The following is a 23880-nucleotide window of genomic DNA, read 5'->3' on the forward strand; positions in this document are numbered from 1 at the left end:
TCTTTTGATCTGAACATAGAGGTTTTCAAATACCAGGGCAAAGTCAGACTGAGACATCAGTTTATGCCAATCATCATTGTGCTTTATGGATGAACCTGACAACTCAAACTGTATTCTGGATTTTTTCTTTTTTATTTTTTGGAGGTTGTTTCATTGGGGGGGGGGGTCCTGGTTGGTTGTTTTTGTTTTTCTTTTAAACACACCACTACATTCTCCAAAAATCTTCAGTATTTACTTTTTAGTACTGCTGACACATATTTTTTTATAAACTTACAGTTTTGGAAAACCAGTTCCTGGAGGCGAATGTATCTGAACAACTCCCTCATCTTTGGGGCATTGTTGTTTCCTGCTTTTACATGTGTAAGGTAATAATTAATTGTTTCATTATCTTTATGGCAAGAAACTTAAACTGTAGTTTTAAATTTTGATTAAGCTAATCTTCTGGCTGGAGAAATTGTGGTAGAAAAGGTTCTCCTCACCATTTTAGGATGGCCTGAACAGATCCCTGTAGCACGAGGGATTCGAGAAATACAACTTCCCACCTTTATTTATTTAAATAAATAAATTTATTTAAATAAATAAGTACGCTGTACTATTTTTAGGGTAAACAGTTTTTTTTCTTCCTAAAGGTCTTATTACAGTGTTGCTGAATTGTTTTCATTGCCATATCATAGCACAAAACCACTCTTGAGTTTTCTATTGAGCCTCAGTAGCTGGGATGTGAATGTGTTTCCAGGGACATAGCTTTATGTAACCTGTTTACCTTGTAAGACTTGTAAAAATCAGAAATTCTGTACTCTTTGCCCCAAACAATTAATGAATATGTATGTTCACGTTGGATCCAGGAACAGTATGTTTTTGTCAGAGTGCCCCCTCAGGGACTTTTGCACGCTTCGGATGCATAATACAATTGAAGCAGTTTCTTTGTGAGAAAATAGGTTAATGACTTGCCAAAAGGCAGATGTTAATTGGAAAAAGTGCATACAAGTCCTTTTCTTTACAATGTATATGGGTTGCATTTGTTATGACTTGCATCCAAGAACAGGTGCAATTTCAATTGACTCAGCTAACAGGATGTGCTGAGTACACTCCTCACCAATTTCACCAGAAATTTTAAATCCAACAGAAAAAAAAAAGAGTTTCTAAACTAGTCAGTGAGCGATAAGCTGCGTTTATTACCTGTTACAGAACATATTTATAGCCTGGTATTGTACTCACACTTAAACGTCTTTATAATATGAAAATAAGGTCTTTGATTATTTATTGGTATTGAAGAATTTTACTGGTGAGCACCGAGGAACCTTATACAAGACAAAGCGTGTCATCCCTTCCAAAATCTTTCTTTTATAAGAGAGTTAGCAGTTCTGGACAAGGTACCATCAGTGTATTTGTAAATGCAACTTGAAGCAGAAAAATTGCTTATTTTCACTAACACGTTTCCTGCCACAAAGCTACACGATCAGATCAAGGTCTTCACCATGCCTCGCTTCATTTTCCCTGTCTTCAGAAGCAAAAATTAATAAAACAAGTGGAAAAAACCATCTGGGTGTGTCAGGGCCAGAAGAGCTGCTGTTTGATAGTTTAATAGTTTGATTCCAAGGGTCTCTGGGAATTTCTAGGCTACTTCTATGAGCCCACTGGAGCAGAGACTTCAGTTGGGATCCATGTGCCTAAACTAAGCTCATCCTTCAAAAGTCCCTCTCTCTCACCTGTGGAGAGCGAACGTAAAATTTGGCTGTCTGGGAAGCAGTGACGGTCTAGACCAGTGCAGGAACATCTAGTTTAGGAATCCCTCGGGAGCTTTGGCATTGAGGGGGGGACCGAGTCTGCTGGCGACTGGGCTCACACAATTTTCCCACGCCTACAGCAGGGACCTGGGCATCAGAGGGCTCAGCGTCCTTGCAGAGGCAGGAGTGGGCTGAGAAGAAATGCCGAGGGTCTGGATGCCATCTAAATACAGGATTCTGCAACTCAGAGGAGTAGTTAGGGTTGTAAGTCCCTTTGTGGCTTGTGCCCTTACAGACCTGGGTAAAACAGAGGGACCCAACTTCTCTTCAAAGCTGCTAAAGAGGAAGCAATTGCCAGAAGAGAAGAAGACAACCATTAGCTATCTTTTTCATCCTTTTGTGCTTTGTATTGTAATGAAATAGTACCTCTGTCTCAAGTTTTTTCCTTTTCCTAATCCCCAGAGGAAATCTCTGCTCCTTTTAGACAGAGAAAACCTTAGGACAAAGAGAAAGTAGCAGGAACTGTGAGTCTCTGTGCTAGAGGGGGTCACTGAAGCCTTTTCTGGCCACAGAGGTGGAAGCAGAAGGTTTACAGCGCTTATTCCAATACCTGTATCAGAGGGAACGTCAATTCTCTCCTAAGATTCAGAAGAAGATTTATAAGATTCATAATCAAAGCATGTTTGCAGCGCTCTGCTGTACAGTGGGACTTTATGAACAAGTATCACAGAGACAGAAGTCTGGGAAGGTCAAAGCAGTAAAATCCTTTTTCTGATTTCTTCTAAGAAAGATTCAGGTGAGCCATGGGCAAAGGGTCCTGCTGCTTCGTGCTACCTTCATCTCGCACATCTCAAAAAGAAACGTTTAAGATGCAATGCGCTTGGGTGGTGAAAAGGACAGAACGCTCCTGGCAGCAATTCTTCCTCATGAGAGCACTTGTCGAACAGATTTTTTAATCATTTTTTTTATTAATATTTTTCACCCTATGATACATGCTGGGAGCACAAGACCCAGGATGTTTGCTAGAGCCTAAAAAGATCAACTTGAAAGAGAAAGATGAGATGGTTGCTGATGGTTCCTGACTATGTCCAAGTTCTGCACTGATTGCTGGGCGTATTCTATTGAAATTAAGTGATGCTACACCTAAAAATTGGTGTTTTGAGAAAAAGCAGGGCTTAGCTCTTAATCTGTAAGACTTGAAAATTCTTGTACTTCATAAAACCAGCTTTCACTTCTAAGAAAATTTTATAAATGTAATAGGTTGCCATTAACTTTTCAGTTAAGCAGTGTGTAATCAGGCGAAGCGTAGTAGATGATAATATTTGATTGCATGTAACCGTACTAAGTGGTTTTGGTCTGCGCTGATGTCCCTCTACAGCTTCATCGCTGAAACACTGTAAGCTTTTGTGCAGCTTCTGCAATCTATTCAGTATAGACCTAGCCTATAAATAGCTGCATTATTGAAAGACCGTGAGAGGTTCATTAGAGAAGTTGTGACAGCCTCCTTTGAGCCAGGGCTGATATAGTACCACTCCAAGTTACCAAAGAGTTTCGGCATGTGGGTAACACTAAGCACGAAGCTGGGCTTTTGGCCATGCAGCAGCGTAGCTGCCCCACCGGTCGTCGTCCCCATCACCCCGGCTGCGGATTCTCACAAAGTACACTGCGCTTCTTGCCAGCTCCAGCCACGGGGATTTCTTTCCAAACGAAAACACAACAGCATGTGGGACCTCGTGGTCACGCCAACCTTGTCCCAGCCCAGAGCCGGGATGCAGCCAAGGGCGTCTGCTGGGGACCGGGGGCGCAGGACATCGTGCCCGCCGTACCTACCTGCCGGCGCAGCGGCAGCCAGGGAGATTAGTCATCTTAAAATCACAGGCAGGCAGAAGTACTGTGCTGACTCAATAGGAAGTCGCTGGCTGAAATCAGTGGGACTTCTCACATGATTGAAGTTACATGCTGAAAATGTCTTAATCCTGTGCACTGTATTCACATCACTGGGGAGCAAGGAAAGAAAATTTGAATGGCAGCTGATGGCTGTTTTCTTTCAAAGGTATGTGGAAAACAAATACAGCCGTTATAACTCGAGCTTCTGGTTAGTTTAAATGGGTACTTTGCTATTTATATCACAGCTATCTGAATTAGAACCTCCCACTTCTGGCTCTGGCACTCAGGTAAATGAAGAGTATGCAGGACTAAGTCCCCAATTTGTATGCAGACCTTATCCTACAACGTTTTGGGTGCTCCTTTGGAAGAGATGCTAAAATGAGAGAGGTTTCCAGTACCACTCAAAACCATAAAAGAGGAAATATCCCTCATTTTGTTTTTTTTTTTCTTTTATAAAGAAAAATGCTCTCAGCTATTCAGCTATTCCAAGTTGTGTATGTTTTCCACATTTCTCTCTTTTCTCTAAATGCTTAAGTTAGTAATTTCAAAATGAGACAAGTTATGCCCTTGTTACATAATCTGAGTATTGGGAGGGAATTATCCATATTTTTCTGTCTAATGGATTTGGGAGGAACAGAGGGGAATACAAAACTAACAATCTGTAATATCTTAAAAATGCTGTTCAGAATGAAAACATGATGCATACAATAAAATCGCTCTATTCTCACCTAGCATCTCACCATTGCTTTTACATTTGTGTACATTGTAGGGTAACAAAGCTGAGCCTTCAGCACTCATTGTGAAAAACCAGACTGAAATGCCATTTTTAAGATTTGCCCTATATAAGGAGGCACTTACTTACAAAACTATACATAATGTAGCCCGTTAGTGTTAGCTGTGACACATCCAGTTTCTTTCTTCTTTTTTTTTTTTTTTTTTTTTTTATTTAAGGAATGATTATGCCATAAGAAACACTGGCTGGGAGGTTTCCAACAGCACAAGTTTTTGTCAGAGAATGCTGATTTGTCGTAAGCAAAATGTTTCGCAGAAGCGTCTCTGTTTGGATGAACTTCCGATGAAACACAGGCAGGTTTCCACCACAAGCCCGCCTGATTTCCTGCCAGCGCGCCTGGCAGCTCTCCAGGCTCCAGGATGACTCTGGACTGAACCTGTGATTCTTCCTGACTTCTTTTTTTGATTTTTTTTTTTTTTTTAAATTAGAGGGAAAAGGTCTTGGGAGAAATACACATTGGCTCTGCCTGGCTTTTTCTGATTGTTCACAATTAGGTATTTTGATAATAAGGACCTCGCACAGCCCAGTCCCTTGGTTTCTTATATGGGAGACACAGAGCAGCTTTCCTCCCTTCCAGAGAAGCTGCTCAGGTTAAACTGCCCTGGAAGTAAAATATTTTTCATACCACATTGAGCTTCATTTCTTAGCATTTTCAGGAGACCTTCCAAAGCCAGTATTGTCTCCTCCTCTCTATTTTCTAAAATGCCTAATTGCATTGCAGTTTCTCTGCACTAGCAGTGCCCTTCAGCACTGCCTCCTTCACTCACTTCTCCCAGGCCAGTTTCTGGTACAGAGGCTCCATCAACCTCTCTAGTGTCTTCTGAGCACTCGTGGCTGCTGGAGTTGTGGGCGTGAGGCGGTTTCTTGGGACCTTAGGCACAGAGATAGACTGTAGAAAGCCATCTCTGTGGCTGGCTGCTTGTGCTTTGACTGCTGCTCCCTGGTTTATCTGCTCCATCTTCCCTTGGAGCCAGAGATATTTCTCTGCACTTCAGTCTGAATCACCTGGGGGTGCCGGTTGTTTCATTTTTTCTCTTTAATGTGGGGTTATCTGAGGGCAGGAGCTTGTGCAGGCGTGTGCCGAGGATCCGGGGGGCTCACTAGGTAGAGCAAGCTGGGGAAGGCAGATAACTTCTAATTCACCTCAGGGCTCACGCTGTAGGCAGTCAACTTTATCTGCCTTTGTAGTCCAGACTCTCAACCTCTAACAACCTCCTATACGTGTTTTTTCCTTCAGCCTATGAGTTCCATCAGTATATTAATTGTCTCTGTGTACTTGGGTTCACTTGGCTTTGAAAAGCATCCGACGGAGAAGCAGCATTTGGTCAACATCGAGAAGATCTGGTGATTTAAACTCTGGAGCTGATTTGGTCTTGGTGTTACCAAACAACAGAACCCAGCTGTAAGCATAATTTTAATATTCCCTTTAAGCATTAGAGTATCTCATTTTTTCCAGACCTCTCAGTTTTAATGATATTTTCTCAATCAGGAAACCCATTACATCCAAAAGTGGGTTGTCCAAGAGGCTGGTGCAGCCAAGAGGATCAGACTGTATTGCTGTCATAGCATGGCCAGGAGCTATAGAGAGAATGGGGAAGAAAGGGATGTGCCCCAGTGTAATTTTCTAGGCGATGCTGTAAGCCCTGCCAGACCCTGAAACCTCCAAGGAGAAGAAGAGGCTTTAAGATTTAGGGGTGTGAGTGGAAGAGGCAACGCCAGCAGAAGCTGAATGCAGGCAGAGAGAGAGGGGGAGGACAAACATGAACCCCATTCTGCTTAAGCACAGTCTCTGATAACTAGGTTGAACAGTCTTCCCAAACGTACCCACAATCTCTGCCTCCTTCGTCACTAATACTTTGTTCTGCCTATATTGTCCATCCTACTGTAGCCCACCAGTTCTTTGCTTATCTCTTCCTCTCTCTGTTTTCACCCTCTCTTGTCTCCTGTCCCTTTCCTCTGAAAAAATATTTTGCAGCCTACAATTAGCACACTTGGCTGAAGTCTTGTTGGGCATATCAGGAAGTTTTCTGGATCGCTCATGGGTGGAGTTTCCCAAAAGCATCAATTTGGTATTAAAGTTGTATAAACAATGGGCCTGCCAAACCCTGAATACCGTGAGGCAACCTCAAAATGTTGTGTCTCCACACAGATTTCTCTCGTGGGTTACCTCACCCAACAAAGACACCGTGGCCTCCACCGTCACCCAGCAAAAAATGACCACGGGCATAAATTCAGCATACGCCGGGAGGAACCTGCCTCATGTTCACTCATTTCTTTTGATCGGCCCGAAGTGTTGGTACCGATACTATTTGGTAGATGCCTGTCCAAGCGGCCACTAAGAAGTCACGATGGGTAACACAGTTAGAAGTGCAGGCGCGTTTTCAAAGTTGTGTGTGATTTACCAAGCTCATTTCTGCCAGCTGTCGTGGGATAACGAGCTGTATAATGATGACGTTGTTTGCAGCAGCTATGGGATCAAGTTTGAACCAGTACATTTTCTGCAAGAGGATTTTAAGTAAATGTTAGAGTTCATACAGCACTAGTATGGCTTGACATGCAGAATCACTTAGCTCATTGGGGAGCCCTTATTCCTGGTTACGAAAGCGGTGGGCAAGAGCTCCTATAATTATTTCAATCACAGACTAGGAGTGCCACAATTAGCCCTCATTTCCTGCATTTCTTTTTGTAGGAGGCCATTCCCACAAATTTCCCGACATTTGAATGAAATTTTCCATGCTAGGTATCCTTTTCAGGATGAAATTTTCTAGAAATTTTCAGCCTTTTTGAAGAATGAAATAATACGTGACCCCCCTTTGGATCTTTCCCGGAGACCTTCTGGCATCAGAAAGCGTACGGACAGCTGATGAGAGCGAACTGGTGTAGGAGACGTTTCTTCTGAGGACACAGGCAGGCAGCTCACTGAAATCTGTGACAGAGAACGACCCAGGCCAGACGAAATGCGGTTACAGTGGGATTGAGACTAGCTCAGCATGGAGGTTGCAACTGGGGTAAGGAGACAGAAGAGAAGATCTGAGAACTGCAGAGAGGATGGGGACGGTATGAGACACCGATGAGTTTGAAGCAGGACCGAGGAGATTTGTAGTGTTGGGAGAAGTCAAGCTTGAGGCAACAGGAAGAAATGACCCTGGTCCATTAGACTTTGTTTCCTACTGGTTTGCAGAGCAGCCTCTTGCTCGACTAAACCTCTATCGAGCCACTTGCTTGGTATCTTCCCCAGCTGTGCACTTTCCCTGCGGCGTGAGTGAGGCACGGAGGATAACACCCTGCTACTGCCCTTGGTTGCTCCACCTGCTCAAGAGGCAAAGGTCGATGTGGTGAACTAAAAGCATAAAAAAAGATGCATACAGAGAAAACTATCTGGAACTGTATGTTAAAATCATTTTCCTAAGGCAGCTCTTGAGAATTGAATTTTATCTCTGCATCTGTATCATCAACCTGGCAGCTGTACTCTGTGTAGGAAGCAGTGGGATGGAGATGTGAAAAGGCTGGCAGGGAGGGGGATGTAAAACCCAAAGCCTGGAGACTGTGAAGTTATAAGCAAGTGTTTTGAATTCTTGTTTGAGATCTGAGATGCTCCAAGGGAGAAAGCAACAGAGTTTGAAGCAAGAGACAGTGAAAAGCAATGCTGTGATTATAGGTCCAGTCAGTAGCTTTTATGCCAATAGGAAGATGAAGAGGAGAGGGAAGGGCCTTTAGAGGGAAGTAATTAGTTCTGCGTTGGCACTGTGAAAAGTAAAAATGTGAAAAGCTGCAGATGAGATTGCCTGCTATCCTGCCTGAGAAAAGGGTTCTGCTATCTATCTAACCATGGTTTTATGAACTGTAGACCACGTTTATTTGTTGCTCTTCCTATTTGATTTTATAATGGTGAGTGCATCCTATTGCATTTTTTAAAATCAATTTGGTGCTTGCAGATTGATTTGCTACGCTAACATCCTCTCCCTCTCTCGATCCGTTCAGCCTCTAATGAAGAGCCCATGCTGCCTTCCTCTCGTGTGTTCACCACCCCGCTGACTCCAAGATGTTTTCCAGCCTCCTAAGTACCCTGCGGCACATTTTTCCCCTGCCCCCTTCTTGCCGGTGACACTGAGTAGTCATCACCTTGGCTGCCGTGCCTGCTGCTCCGTGCCCGCTGCTCCGTGCCCGTTGAAGGCAGGAGGTCCCACTCACCTTCTAGATGCTTCCCCGTGTGTATTCCTCGAGCACGGGAAGCTCCGTGCCTGGGAAAGGTGGTGAGCTAAGCGCAGCATCAGCCGGGAGCCTAAAAGGTTTGATTTCTGACAAAGCCCGGCACTGCCACTGAGAACACTTCACCTCAAGCCGCGTCGGCTGCTTCGCATTTTTCTTTCTGCCGGAGTCCCAGTGCTCAACGCCCGGCTCTATGGCGAGGGGGGACAGGGCTCGCTTCGGGGTGTACGGCGAGGGTTTGGAGCAGCGGCCTCAGGTAGACGCAGGGGCAAAGAGAAAGGAAACCTGCTCAGTGAACTAGAAATTCCCACACTCTGTTGTCAAACATGCTTGTTCACTGGTGTGGAAAAGGGAAGCTGAGGAGAAGAGAAATGAATTTGAATGCATTTTAATTGGGATTACGGGCATATGGTGCGGTGCCATTTGTTTTCCTCTTCCTGCTCTGCAGTGGGGCTCTAATACCTTCACACATTTGCCTTTATTTGTCATGTCAAAAGGGGAGACGGCAGGCGGCTTTTTTTCCCCCCTCTTTGGGGCCACGCTAACAGCCCTCACTTCGCCCTGAACTTTGCCAAAGGAACAATCATGATTTTCAGAAAAAGCGCAGCCAGATTGCGAAAGCAGATTAAGCGGCTCCGACTTATTTTTATTAAACTTTTCAGCTGCTCCTTGGAGGACCTCTGCCATTTTCCAGCAGCAGAAAGGGCTGGATTCAAGGGGATGTGATGTCCACAGTACCACATGCACATAACTCACCAGCAGCTGGATAGTTAGGTTTTATTGTTATGATAGTATATTTAGTGTTTTGTAAAAAGCTACTTAGGGAGCTGTTTCCCTTGTTGTACAGCAGTTTGTTAGCTGTAAGATTCAGACATAAGCCTTTAATTATGCCTAGCATCTCCGCAAAAGCAATTTCAGTTCTCTCCCCTGCCTCATGCAGCATCTTGGGATGCTCTGCATTTGAATGTGAACAAGCTATTGTTTAACATGGCTTTAAATCAGTACAGAAATGTTCTGTGGCATCCACTGGGAAAGCCTGCTCCCATCTGCCCAGTTCATTTCTCACAGTCACTTCGGGAACCAGGGCCAGTAATCACAGAAATTTTGTTTAAAGGTTAAACACAGAGGAGCCTTATCTTCATACGCTGTGCAAGCTAGTAACAGGTGAAGGTGTTTAGAGAGGAATGTAAAGCTTAAGATTAAGCATCTTTCCCAGCCTTCACATCAGCGTCTTTCCATTCATTTTCCAGAGCTGTATATGACACAGCATAGGAGTTGCAGGAGGCTTAGAAGCTAATGCCCACTTAAAATAAAATGTCTCTAGCACAGTTGAAGGCAATCTGAATCTCCTCCTGCCTCCCCTGACACAAACCCTCTGCGGTAGACTTCGGTCAGCTCGCTGCCACGGCATCCCAGCCTGACCCTAACTCCAAGTCTGGAGCTCCTGAATAAAAGTCAAGACTTTTATTTTTCTTCTGAGAAATATGCATTTTTTATTATGGCTTAGACTTGCAGAAAAGGTATAAAACATTGCCTAATGTTATTCAGTATATCCTATATTTGATGCTCCTTTTGTCCCAGAGTTTCTGTTTCAAATAATGATGAAAAAAGTTGTATTAAATTTACATCAAAGGAAAGTTGGGGAAGCAGAAACATGAATAACAAACACATGCATAATGTGATTCCTAACAAAGAAACCTGTGCCGTCCGTGCGGGGATAGGCCGTGTGGGAACACATGTATGTCATTGCAGCATATTGCTAACACATGTGGGGGTCATCCAGATACGTTCAGGGGCAGCTGAGATCCCTGTTTGAAGGTAAATTTGATAGAATCTGGTTTGTAGGTACGGTGGCAGTGACTGCACTTTACATCTTTATAGAGTGGTTACCACAATCCTTTATGCGTTATCCTGTACAGGCTTCCATACACAGGGTGTGCCAAAGGGAGAGCATAAAGAATATGTAAATAGCGAGTGTAAAGATTATTCACTGGAAAAAAAATTACAGATGATAATGACATTCTGAAAGTAGTTCATACACGTCTTTAAAATGAATGAAAAACAAAATTTCATTAAATCGTAATGAATTTCACCCACCCAGACCTCAGAGCTCTAAAGCAGATCAGCAGTTTTTCTTCTTCAGTAGTTTGCAATATTACCAGCTTTTCCAGTGAAACGCAGAGCATGGCCGAGGGGTGACAGCTCTGCATGGAAGTGAGGATCCATTTGCCCAGAGCAACTGGAAGGCTCTGGATGCAGGATTTTAGTTCAGAGCTCTTCCGCAGGAGCTGAGGACATGCTAGTCTTTTGCAAAGGTAATTCAGACTGTTTGCTCTGGAAGTGATTTAGCATTTTATACTTGTTACACAGAAATAGGTATGCTTGGCGTTTGTTAGTAATACTCCTGTTTTGGTTTGGTTTCGCCAGGTATTTGGAATCTCGAACAGACACTGTCTATTACTCCGAATGCATTTCTGCTTTCTTTTACTAACAGCCCCCGTTCTGCTGTCCTTCACGTCGCCCTCGAACTGAGGCAGCACTCCACCGACTGCCTGGTCTTTATCACCAGATTTTCTGAATGTTCAGCACCCGTAACATTGCAGCAGATTTTCAGAAGCGGGCAGCCATCAGCTATGGCAATTACAGTTAGGGCCAAATTCTCAAAAGAACTTGGCATACTGCCCCAAATCTGGTCCCAGGCATGGATACATAGTGCTTTCCTGCAGGAATCACAGCTCCGATTTGGGGAGTCACCTAATTCTGTGCCCCACAGAGGAGTCCCAGCTGGGAGGTGTGTGGTCAGGATGAAGGTGGCAGGTAAGTGTCTGTCACACATGGTGATGCTTGTTTGTGATGCTTGCGGTGCCAGAGAAGGACAGAAAAAATGAGAATCCAGCTATTCCAAAATGATAGTTATCAACAGGAGGAATCCATAAATACAATACGCATTTTATGTTAGTAAAATCAGGTGGCTGGCCCACTGCATGCAGGGATTGATGTGAAAATAGCCACTTACGTTTTGGCACATTATAGCTAAACATACTAGAGCAGGTCTTTAAACCTTGGGCCCCTAAATTACTTTTAATGGATCTCCAAAAGGTATCTAAGGAAACCAAGATTTATATTCATTACGCTAGGATCTTAAATTTCCATCTATATTGTCACTGAGAGATGCTTAGAGCTGCACAAATTCAAAACAGTTGAAAAAAATCACTGGAATAGAATTATAATCAACCTTAAAATAGTAGTTTTCAAGACCATAGCCACTAAAGTCAGTTGTAGAAGTAGGTTTCTTGAACTTCTGCCTCACCAAAGGCAGAGCCAAGGGTAAAATAAACTGGATGAAATCAGTGAATGCAGGATTAGGGTTACCCAAGGGCCTGCTGGCCCTTCTAATTGACCCTTGAAAACTATCCTACCTATTTTGGGCACAGAGTAAGTGAAGGCGGTTCACCAATTTTTAGACTAATCCAAACAAATGTTAAAAGACAAACAAACAAGGGAGCAAACAAACAAAGAAAAAGTCCCCAAGCCAAAACCAAACAAGCAACCGAAGACCCCTGCCAGTCTCTTGAGGCAGGCAAGGTCACTGCCTGGTTAACGCTCTCATGACCTGCAGGCAGGCAAAGCTGCTCCGGCTCCGACGTGACGCAGAAAGCCGTGACAACACGGCGACGTACCACCGCTGGCACGTGGGGCTCGGCTTGAGGACGAGCCCTCGCTCCCCAGCCGGGTTTCAGCGCATTGCTAGCACGGCTCGGGCTGCCGTCCTCCATCCCCGCAGCGAGGATGCTCTCGCGTCCCCCAGCCCTTGCACGACGTCCCACCACGTGCACAGCCGGTCGCCGAAGCCCTGCCAAGGTCAGTGGGAATTTTTGTCGTTGACTTTGGTGCAGGCAGGATTTCCCCCCGTGGACACACACCTCCTCCCCGAAGCACGTGCATGCGAGTGTTTGTGTATATACATACGCTTTACAGTACAAAGTACTTGCAGGAAGGCATTTTCTCTCTTTAAATATTTTTCTTCAACTTCGGATTTCGTGAAGTCAGACCCTCGCCGTCACAGCCGCAGTTTCTCACAGCTCAACGGCGTTAAAGAGCCCTTCTTGCTCCCGACTGCTGCAATAACAATCAGGCTGGGAGGAAGGGGAAATGAGCAGTGTAGCACACGCTGTACCTTCCAGCCACCAGCTATTGTTAAGAGCACGTTGCTCCAGACAGAGTGGCAGCAAGGCACGGGGTGGGAAGCAGGTGTAAGCTGCCAGGAACACCAGTCTCGCAAAAGTTGATTTTTAATTCAGACAAGTACCCCTACTTCTCAGCTGCCTCTCACCACCAAATTGGAAGACGTTTTACAGTCCTGTTGCTCAACACTTGAAAGCTTAACAAACGCCTTTACGGCAAACCAAGAGCTCATTTTCTCATGTCGGCGCTTTGGTCATTCATCTGCAAAGTCACCGAGCTTTTTTAATTCAACTCCCTATCATAGCATAGCATTTCATGTGCAACAGTTTGCTCTCAGGAAGCGCGTTTCCAGATGTTTTGCTGTAGTTTGGGTTCTTTACGGTACAGTCCAAAATCTCTCCTCCTTGCTCGTCCAGCTTGTTTTTCTTCTACTCTCTTCAGAAAGTCCCACCAGCAAAGGCTGCCCAGGCTGTGGTAGCCCCAATGGAGCACTTTGCTCAAGCGAGGTCTACACAGGTATGTAGCCCGGCACGACCGGCCAGGTTTGGACTGCTGCTGGGTGGTCCAAGCCCAATTCAGTCACCTCACCCCCTAAATTCAACTGCAGTGTGTTGCTGGAGATCAAGTCTGCCCTTGCTCAGCCCCTGTGCTATTCTCAGACACCCTCTAGAACGATTTATAAACATCAGTGTGGCGGTCCTTGCCAGAGTGCAAGAAGCCAGCAGCCCACATATTCAAGGTCCTTCTTTGCTTTAGCACGGGAGTTACTGTCCTGCAGTGCAATATTAAAGCCTATTTGAGACCAGGTTTAGTTCCCTGTGATCTGCAGCCTTTATTAATGCCTTGTTTTCAGATACCTGCCTCTGTTTGCTGAGCACTTGCGCACCGTGCAATGCAATATAAATGAGCGTGTTCAGCCCAGCTGCCACACCGTAAACAAGCATGATGAAAGAACATCGCATCTATGCCTGCTACTACCCATCAGGACATTATCTCTGCTCCCTTGCCTCCATCGAGGCCTGGAGATGAAGTACTGCCTCGTATACACCCCACTCATGAAATGCCTTCCCTGGCTGGCTGTTCCCAGTCCAGGATTATCCATCAGCTGCAGGACACAGCTGCTTGGCAAGGGAGTCAGTGCACCATGAGAAGGCCTGGCATTTTCTGTCCCTTACTAAGCATTTTCTCCACTTGTCCCTTATATTTCTGTCGTGGTTTAACCCCAGCTGGCAACTCAGCACCACGCAGCCGCTCGCTTACCCCCCCCAAGCCAGTGGGATGGGGGAGAGAAGCAAAAACCAGTAAAACTCGTGGGTTGAGATAAAGATATTTTAATAGGACAGAAAGGAAGAATTTAATAATAATAATAAAGGAACTGGAATATACAAAACAGGTGATGCATGATGCAATTGCTCACCACTCACCGACCGATGCCCCCCAACCAACTCCCCCCAGTTTATATACTGGGCATGACATCACATGGTATGGAATACCCCTTTGGCCAGTTTGGGTCAGCTGCCCTGGCTGTGTCCTGTGCCAACATCTTGTGCCCCTCCAGCCTTCTTGCTGGCTGGGCATGAGAAGCTGAAAAATCCTTGACTTAGTCTAAACACTACCCAGCAACAACTGAAAACATCAGTGTGTTATCAACATTCTTCTCATACTGAATCCAAAACATAACACTATACCAGCTACTAGAAAGAAAATTATCCCAGCTGAAACCAGGACAATTTCTTTTCTCCTTATAGTTATTGGTCCTTTTTTAACACAGCATCATTTTGGGGAAAGAAAATCCATCCCTGTCTCCTCCTCCCTCTCATGCAGCAGCTCTCGACTCCAGTTGGACTCTGCTTGGATTTCTTCAGGAGTTAGCTCAACACCCTGCCAAAGCCACAGGTATCTCCCCCAGCAACTTGTCCCTGACCATCTTCCTCCCCTTCCCCAGCTGCTCTCGCATCGCTCACAGGTGATACTGCCCTGTTCCTGGTAGCCTGGCTTATTTGGCTGGGCTGGAATGACGCTGAAAAACAATGGAAAAAAACCCTCAGAAAAGGTCTTTCCTCCAAGGAAAATTTTCTTCTTTAAATAGGCCCTTTGCATTTGGGAGGAAAAATACAATTTTTATCTCATTAACGTACGATTCCCCAGTCATCTGCACTTCTGAGCTCTGTAGCTATTTTACGTTCGTTCTGAATACATATGATTTAACCTGGAGCTATGATGTATAGAGTCAGACTACGGGAAAAGGACTGGAGACTCTGTATTAGTAATCAGTTCGGCTTTATTTCACTCAGCAGTGACACTGGACAATAACAACTTCTTACAAGTAATTTTGGACTGAACAAGATACATCTGTCCCTGTGGTGCACTGGAGATGCACCCGTCTGCACCACGAGAACTGTCGTTGTCTCCTCATCTATCACTTCCCACTTGTGGCATCACTTCATCTAATCAACAGTAACTTGCCGTCTGCACTGCCAAGAAACTTTGAAAATGTTCTGAATTTTGTACCAGGAAAGGCCATAAGGTGCACTTTGTGTGTCAAATATCTCAGAAATTAGTTCTGGGCTACTGCAAACTCTTACCCAAAATACATGGGGATACAGTTCTATGTCATTGTTGGCTGCGTTGTTTTTGAGCACTGGTATAATGTACCCTAATAAAGCATTTTACATTTTGCTTTGCACCTTTCAGCATTGCATTGCTCATGTCTGATTAAGAAATGGAGGTGGGAAGGGGTAAGAAGCCATCCTCATGTGGGACTGGGCTGGCACAGTCCAGGCCACAGCATGTCAACTCAGTGATGCAAAGTCCAATCTCCCCTGTACTGTAAGTGCCCTTGTAAGAGTAACGAACTTGTCTAATTCTTACGGAGGTATAACGATGCCAGCTGGTCTCTCTAAGTCTGTTGCTTTCCCAGTGTCTGGGCTGCTGAGCCGTCTGGGGGACAAACACTACCATCGGGACGACGGCTCAAACCAGCCGGGATTCCTGGCTCAGGGGAAGCACCACGCAGACGTGCCTGTACCGCTTCCAGAGCCAGGTAAGACAAGAATTAGGATGGCTGTGTCCTCGTGGGGCTAAGCCCAAACCCATCAGCTCTACGCAGATCTGGCTGGGAGGGGAGCGTACCGGCCTCCCGACGCGGAGAGACCTCGGCTGTCTCCAGCGGGGCTCTGCTGGAGCACGAACCTTACGCTCAGGCCAGCTCTTCTTCGAGCCACTGAATTGCCAGCTCACGGCACCGTGCTCCCAGCCCAGCTCCCGGAGGATTTATTAGCCGGAGCGGAGAACCTGCCTGGGGAGTGCTGGCTCGCTGCCACCGCAGCCAACACGTCTCTTCAGAAACCAGAGCGCTGGGAAGGTAACGTGGAAATATCTAAACCTTCGGTGAGAATTAGAAGCGGTCATACCTGTGTTGTCTGTATTATTTCCATTACCAGAGGTAGCCAACCTCCTGTAAAGGAAATCCAAGTGTCATTTTGGAAAACAGACCCTTACCGTAGTAACCCCTGCACTGGCTGCTCCATCATCACGCCTTGCAACTCGGGTATAACTGATCATAGATGACACGTTATCGCTGGAGAGATGCTTACCCACAGCTCCCATCTTCACAGTATTTCTTTTTTAACTCCTTGTGCTAAACAGCATGCTTCAACGTTGGGCTTGCTAAAAGCACTCGTGTTCTTGTCATGTCCTCTTCCCAGAAGTCGGTGTTGACTTCAGAGGGAGCAGCGATGCCGGTGCTGACTGTCTCTGAGAGTCCTTCCTCACGGAGTATTTTGGGAATCTAGATGGCCAAAAAAATCAAATTTGACTTTTAAAAATCAAAGTAACTGAAATAATAAAAGGAAGTTATCAATGAACATTTTGCTTTGAAGCACTGTTTATAAAGATTAATAAAACATTTACATATTTTACAAATCCATTTCTGACAGGATTTCTAATTTGTAGGAAAACTTGACACTACTGTAGCTTGTCTAGATTGAAAGGAAAACAAATTTCAACATGTCAAAAATCTCCCCCAAAGTGGAAATTCCCAGTTCTAATCTACTCTGACGATCACACAAACAACATTTCATATTTTTATGGCAGCGGATCAGAACGGCATCATTCCTTTCTTCCATATGGCAAGGACGATGCAAAATAATATCTGGCGCAAGAAGAAAAGGTAATCTGCGACTGGTTGGAATACAAAGAAAAAGAGCTTCATTGCAATGATCTTTTCCGAGCGACATCCCCCGTAGCTCAGAACCTCTCAGCACAAGTTTGGCACAAGCCAGCTCAGGGGACGATGGCAGCCAGCCCTGTCCCCTGCCAGGGACGCCAGCATCGTCCCGCACCTCTCCGTGCCCACCGTGACTTTTCGTGCTGCCTGGCCGGACCTTGCAAAGGGCAGCGTCCCCCCGCCGGAGCGAGGGTGGTATTGTGAAGAGGTTGTGTTTTCACGGCCCAAACCGGTGAGCTTTTTGCAGCAAAATGGCTGGTTTGAATGGCCTTTTTTGTCAGTGAAGAAGGTCTGTGCTTCCAGGCGTTTGCGGGGAGCTGGCATGGCAGCCACTGAGGGAGCAATGCCGCGCCAAGCCGGAGACCCCGCCAGGCAGCACCAAAATAGCCGATTACTTCATAGCCCATTAAAGAGTGAATGGCCTAAAAGTTATCCTGCGCTAAGGGCATCAGTCCTCCATGACTCCTTTCCAAGAGGCTGAGGTGAACAATTCATTCACAAGAGTTAAAATGTCCTCAAATGCAAACACACACACAAAAAATAGGCTCATAAGATTCACTGTTCAAATAAAAAGTGACAGACAGAAGACACTACCTCTCACTTTAGACAGAGCTATGGGAAAAAAAAAAGTATTTGCAGAAATCTAAGCAGCTGCCCTGAACTCACCATTTTTTAACATAAATGAAACATTTTTTGCCATGTTAGATCTCCAGTGACGCTGCTTCTGCTGTGCTCCTTTGGCAATTTGTGAGATAAATTTGGGACCTGGGACATCTCACCCAATTTGTATTCATTTTAAGGCACAGTTTAAAGCATCTCTTGCTTATGGAGAAGGAATTCACTCCCCCCCCCCCCCCGCCAATGATGTATTTAAGTATCTTGCACACTTATTTTACAATCTTTTTTAAATCAAGCTGTCACGGCCTTGACATGTCTACTTAGAATTAATTTTTCTTAGACCAACATAAGTGATATCATGTCTTTGCTTGTCTGAGGAGGACAAGAACATCTTGTAAGAATAAAATCCTCAAGATCCTTCCACAGTCATGCTTATCTACACCCCGCAAGTAGGTTTTTGTTTTCTGTGTTCATAGTGAGTTTGGAAGTTACAGAAGCAAACCAAAGCGTGCTGCTACAGCTGTTTGCGTCCCTGTGAGTGTGTGTGTGAGGATCAGATAATTAGGTAACCGGTGGACTAAGCAGCTGGTATTTCTACCCATCTTGATGACATAAAAAATTAATTCAGTTTTAATGTCATTTCTCGGAAATTGGAAATTTCTCTGATCATAGTGTCTACTGTGTAATTCTTAATCTCAAGTAGCGCAGTGCTGAAGGGTGCCGCAGGCCACAGATAAGTATTTTATCTGGGGGCAGTCACACATGTTACCAGTAGCAAATCACCTTTCATTTATACCAAAGCAAAGAACGAACCCCATGTCCATTACGTAGTAAAAAAGCGACTGAATAAAAACCCGTGCCCAAGGTACTGGGCTACCTGAGAAAGCAGTTGCAAAACCGAACGGCGCAGGTGAACCGATCGCAAATCGAAACCAAACAGCTCCTGAGCGGGAAGCGTTTTGCACCAGATCCAGGGGCCGAAAAGGCGTGCGGGGGGGTCACCGTCACCCCAGTGACCGGCTGCGGAGCTGGGTCCCCAATCTGAGATGCCCAACTTCAGGGCAGCCGCTGCGCCGAGCATCCCCAGCGCCCGTCCTCCTCCTCCTCCTCGGTGAGGAGAAGCTGTTCTTTGTCAACCTTAAAGCAATACCCAGAAGAGGGTGGAGACTAATGTCTTCTCCATTATCGGAAGAGCTCACAAACAAGTCTCCCTTCCCCGCTTCCCCCCACTCAAAAAGGCTGGAAGACTCTCTGGAAGGCAGCCTGGTACAGAGGGACGCGGCGGCATTCCCAGGGCAAGGCTGGCAAACACCCGCGGGGAGCTGAAGGAGCATCGGGGCACTGGACTTGCATCACCGAGGATTTAGGGCTGCGTCCAGGGGAGGCCACCCAAAAACCTCTCTGTAACTCCCATCAGTGCCTGGAAGGCCATAGGTGTTTGTCTGAACACAGCGTTTTCCACAGGACCCGCCGAAACAGAAAAGAAGAAGTGTTTGACTTTGGAGCAGCACTGAGGAGAAACCCGCTGCAAAGGATTTTGCCGTCCCTGGGCCTGATGGTGCATACATATCCCATCACGTTTATTGCTACAGGTGTCTCACTGACGGTATGCGGGTTGCAATGAGAAACCTGCTTAGTATTTGAGTCTGCAAACTCTGCCAACAAGCAGTTGTCAACGTGATCAAGCCCAAATATCCATATCCTAATTCCTCACAATAGTATTTGATTTTAACATTCACCATCCACAAACTAGCAATAATAGAGGTTTCAAGTCTACGCATTATGGTAAGCTGCCTTTATGATTTCAAGCTTTTCTTTCTTAGGCATGAAGGCTAGAAAGACTTGTTTCAGACACATGAAAATCAAGATTATCATGAAATCACAAGACTTGAGGAGCTAGGGCTGAGCAGAAAACAACATATGTCATGAGATTCACACTAAAATTGGGAGAGTGAGCCATACTGCAGTATAACTGCAGCACAGGTGTGCAGAACTGCGCTAACCTCATCGTCGGGAAATACAGTTATGCAGTAGAAATGTCTCTTAAGCCTGTATTTCATGCAAGACAGAAACGACACTTCTTTACAGCCACAGAAGCCAGCCAACAAAACCTGCAGAGCCCATGCTACTCTCCCAAACCCTCCATACTACCGGTACAAAGGCGCACGGGAACTAATAGGCGGCTGCCACCCCAAAGCTGCATTGAAGCTGTGTTTTCACAGGGAGTTTGTCCTGGGGACTATTAAGAAATCTTTCCCTTCAGTTTCCCTATCAGGTTTTCAGATCAACGCTCTTCCCAGCCTCTCCTCCTCCAGGCTGCTCGCAGTGTGGAGTGCTCTTTTCCTGTTTACCCTCACATCCCTTTTTATTACTAGGCAGGATTTTTTTTTTTTTTTTTTTTAAAGCACACTCAGGCGCCTGCTTGTTTTTTCTAAAGCTCTACAGGGATTTGTTGGCGTCTTTTGCAGCAGGTCATCCTGTTTTCAGACAAAGTTCCTGTCTTGTTAAAAACAATCATTTCTGGATGTCTCTGTATGGCTCCTGCTTTTAATCATCCTGAGTCCTTGAGCCATGCAATCTGCACTCCAAATATTTAGGGTTTGTTTGTTTGTAGCTAAAAAAAAAAAAAAAAAGAAAAGGAAAAGAAAGGAAAAGCCCACAGAACATTTCTCAAACTGCCACCTTTCTGCAGGACAGCAGACCTCTGCGCACCGCAGTAACACAGGCCAGCTGCGCGCGGGCTGGACAGGCCAAAGTAGGGCTGGTCCATCTCTTGGGCACAGTCTGCACTCTGAGCACCTAGCCAAAAAAAAAGGAGTAACACTGTCTTGTGCATCAGTAATAATTTTCAGAGCAGCTCAAAGCTCTGCCTGGCTTTCAAACCCATGGATGGACAGTAATAGGGCCAGTATAATGCTATATAACTTACTGGGTTTTAATTTTATGTTGAGAGAAAAACTCAGACAACCATCTGTCATACTTCATCTATTTTAATTCTGTACATGCCCCCTACTACTGCAGCAAGGGCAACTATCCAAAGAGTACATCCATGCTGACAACACCTCCTGTGATGAGTGGACCGCTATCATTTTAATTCCACTGAGGCTGGGACAGATATTTTGGACAGCTTCGTTTGAGACAGAGGCAGGAGATTACTCTCCATGGTTCCCTTTATGCCAACAGCAGAAGGTATTCTCTCTTAGGGGGCAGCTAGAGCCCCTAAATGAGGATGCCCTGCCGAGCTCTGCTCTGTGCCATCTCTCCTCATTACCCTAGTGAAGGGGGCCAGTATCCTCCCTCTTAAAAGTTAGAGGATGTGAATAAACCCTCAATAATTGGTGATATAAGATGCCAAAGTGCTTCACAGGTGTATTTAGTACCCTTCACATATAAATAGATGGGGGAAGTCGGTTCACAGAAGGTGATACGTCTCACCTTAAGCTGGGACAAGAAGTCAAGTCTCTTTTATCTAGCCTCGGAGGAAGGGCTGGATCTATTTGCCAAGCTGTGCTGTTGCCTGCAGTGCTGCAGGGAGGACTCACAGGAGCACAGGACTGATTCTCTGAGCTCCTAAGCTAGCACTTTCCAGCCTTTTACCTATTGGGAAATGCTGTTATTACAATGGCAAAAGAAAAAAAACAAAACAAACTTATCCTTCTTACTGGCTTCCAATTTGCACTACAGCAAGATGCATCTTAAAGGGTCTTGGGTCACCTCCTTGGAGCCGAGGGAAAGCTCACTTTCAAGTGTACCTCCAGGGTTTTGTGTACTGTTATGTTCCAGGAGGTGATGAAATGTATTTCAAAATATGTGTGTTTAAAGGTGCCACAGCCTGCAGCTCCATTAAGAGAAAGGGTCTATTGTGTGCTTCCTGATGCTGAACGCTCATGCAAAATGATCATCAATCAAAGTTTCAGGCTTTGGTAAATTTACCCCTGACAGTTCTTATAGGAAGATGTTACACAATCCCTAACCCAAATGCTTTGATCTCCTAAGTCAAAGTCAATATGTCCAGCTGGATAAATAGCATTAAGCCCAGCACTGCTTCCTGTGTAAGTGATAAAAAATTGATAAAATCCTGACTTTCAGAAGCACAGGTGCTTTAAATCAATGGCATACAGTTCAGCAAAGCTATTAATACCACCCCTGGAAGTCCTGACTGGAAGCAAAAAGCTTTGAAATTTTCATGCTCCTTAGTTCAGAAATGGAGTTTAAATTAGGTCGTTTTTAGGCGGCCACAACCACTGAGCCGTGCTCTGGGCCGGCATCAATCAGAACCATGCCGTTTGCTTAACTGGACCAGAGTCCCAGAGCTGAGATTCAGTCTCCTGCACTGCCAGCCTCCCTGCAGCGCAACGGGATTAGCTTTCAAGGATGTGCTCACAGAAACACTTTTACAGCCTTGTCCCTAGTCCCTGTCCTAACCAGTCCTCTCTTCACACACATTAGATGTGTCGTCCCCCCTCTTCTTTTCAGGGTCCTACTGTTTTTCAAACCCCACTTAGTCTCCTTGGACTCCTAATTGACCACGGTGAGAATGCTTCCTCCTCCTCCTCGTGTTATCACGGGTCCTCGTATTATCTGGGCGATAGCAGGACTAGTGGGGTTTAGGCAGGTTTCCTTCCCTCCGACTTACTTGCTTCCCAGCATCAATAATCTATTACAGATTCTGCCTTACTGCCCATTCCCCTCCTCCCCCAATAATAATGACATTCTTGAAAGCTTGAGATAAATATCCTGTTACAAAACAGATGATCAGGATGAATATTACTTTCATCCTCTAAGTCACTACTTGTGGGGGAGTGGAGATAGTCTGTTTAGCCATATGGATGGTTTTCCATCATTCACAAATGTCACTGACAGCAGGGCAAAAAAAAAAAAGTTTTGACGTGATCTTTGGGTTGCTTCAGCTGAAGTTGATTCTTGGAAGGTAAAAATTCACCCTGGTCCAAGGGCCACTCCACAGGAAATATAGCCCACATTTTCTTATGAAAGCCCTGAAAACATATGGGAAATTTCAGAAGAACATGGACCTTGTGCTAAGAAAACCCTTGGAGGAAATCTTTGACATACATACAGATCTTCTTAGGAATTTATTTAGATTCCTCTGAAATGATTGATACACCCATCTTCTCTCTTCCAAGTATACGGTGACTGTAGGTTCCTAGAAGTGCTACGTCTTCCAAAAAAACCAAAGAAATTGCTTCCTAGAAACCCTTCTTTGGACATGAGGGAAGGAAAGAAGTTAGAAAACAAAGTCCTCCTGCCACTTCTCAAGATGCATTTTGTACTTCCTCTGAGAGTGAACTAGACCGTGCCCACGGAGAAGTGTGAGGTGCCCTTTCACCCAGCGGCAGAAACGAAAATAGACACCTTTGAGTTTCAACAAATGCTGTTGCTGGGCAGATTATGAGGAGCTAAAGAAAACAGTCTCTATCTAAGAATATGTCAGCTAAGGCATTTTCTCCCCATGCCATTAAAAAGAGCTCAGACGGAGACGGGACTAGGTGGGCAGCCTGTTCTCAGAGAGAGAGAGGCCACTTTTCACTGGGGCTGGTATCTCAGGTTCAGCGGCCCCATTTTGTCGAGACCTCGCTCCTTCCTTCCCGACCTCAGCCACAGTTCATAACCCCACCCCGAGTGAGCGAGCAAAAAAGTCTCCTGCCTGCTCCCAAACAAGCTCTTGCTCTAAGGGGTGGCCTTAGGCAAAAACAACCTCAGCAAATCCTTCGTTCCCTCCTCGCGGGCCCGTGTAACCCTTTCATCGGTGCGTCTCCAACAGCGCCTGTAGGACACACATCAGATGCCCAGGAATTGCTCGCAGGCAAACTCTTCAACCCGTAGTGAATGGAGGCAGCTCACATGTTTTTTGGAGGCCTGAGTATGAAGGTCAAGTGGGAATTTGGGAGGAAAAGAGACAAAGGGCACGGGGTTGGATCTGCACAGATCCACAGGGCAGCTGTTGGCATAGGGGAGGTTTTGGGGTCACCTTCACCTTACTTGTAATCCCTGGTTGGAGCTCGCCTTGCCACAGCTGGACCAGATCCCTCCGGCATGTTTCTCCCATCTCATCTCTACTGCCTCTGTGGTCAGAAGTTCGCTTTCCCCTTCTTTCTAAAGGCAATGTGCTGAATCGAGCTTAATGGATGATCAGAGCGACTGATCAATTCCAAGCCCTGAGAATAAAAAGCCCTTGGTTAATTCCTCCGCAATTTTGGCCTCATTTGCCTTCT

At 45.4% G+C, this 23880-nt stretch overlaps 1 long non-coding RNA gene across 1 annotated transcript; it reads left to right on the forward strand.

The window, feature by feature from the left end:
* The first annotated feature begins 2876 nt into the window (after positions 1-2876).
* On the forward strand, positions 2877-15413 carry LOC128135415 (uncharacterized). Its single transcript, XR_008233075.1, has 4 exons — positions 2877-3780; positions 5645-5809; positions 11111-11433; positions 13655-15413. It is a non-coding gene; the product is annotated as an uncharacterized LOC128135415 (long non-coding RNA).
* Positions 15414-23880: the final 8467 nt, after the last annotated feature.

This window comes from Harpia harpyja, chromosome 23 (assembly GCF_026419915.1).
Source record: "Harpia harpyja isolate bHarHar1 chromosome 23, bHarHar1 primary haplotype, whole genome shotgun sequence".
Taxonomy (NCBI): domain Eukaryota; kingdom Metazoa; phylum Chordata; class Aves; order Accipitriformes; family Accipitridae; genus Harpia; species Harpia harpyja.